Here is a 572-nt window from a genome sequence, read left to right as displayed (position 1 = left end):
GGCAGCCCAGCTCCAGGTTGAGCTGTTGTTCAGCATCTTAGCTGTAGAGGGCGGTGTCACTGGCCCTCATATGTGGGATCCGAACCGGGGCCCTCTGGTGTCCCAGGCCAGTTCTTAACCATTGCACCACTCGGCCGGCCCATTTTACACATTTTTAAATGCAATGTAAATAGAATTGTTTTCTCAGTTTCTCTTTCTGACAGTTGATTATTGGTGTTTAAAAATGCAATCAATTTCTGAATATTAATTTTGTATCCTGCTACTTTACTGAATCATTTATCAGTTCTAATAGTTTATGGTGGAATATTTAGGGTTCTTTATACAGAGTTTCATGTCATCTGAAAATACTTTATTTCTTCCTTTTCCAGTTTGGGTGCCCTTTATTTCTTTTTCTTACCTGATGTGGCTAGGACTTCCAAAGCTGTGTTGAATGAAAGTGACATCATTGTCTTGTTCCTGATCTTAAAGAGAATGCTTTTAGCTTTTCCTCCTTGAGTATAAGGTTAACTATGGGTTTGTTGTAAATGGCCTTTATTATGTTCAGGTATGTTCCTTCTATTCCCACTTGGGTG

The sequence above is a fragment of the Hipposideros armiger genome, unplaced genomic scaffold, assembly GCF_001890085.2.
Source record: "Hipposideros armiger isolate ML-2016 unplaced genomic scaffold, ASM189008v1 scaffold_1740, whole genome shotgun sequence".
Classification (NCBI taxonomy): domain Eukaryota; kingdom Metazoa; phylum Chordata; class Mammalia; order Chiroptera; family Hipposideridae; genus Hipposideros; species Hipposideros armiger.
This window is presented reverse-complemented; position numbering follows the sequence as displayed.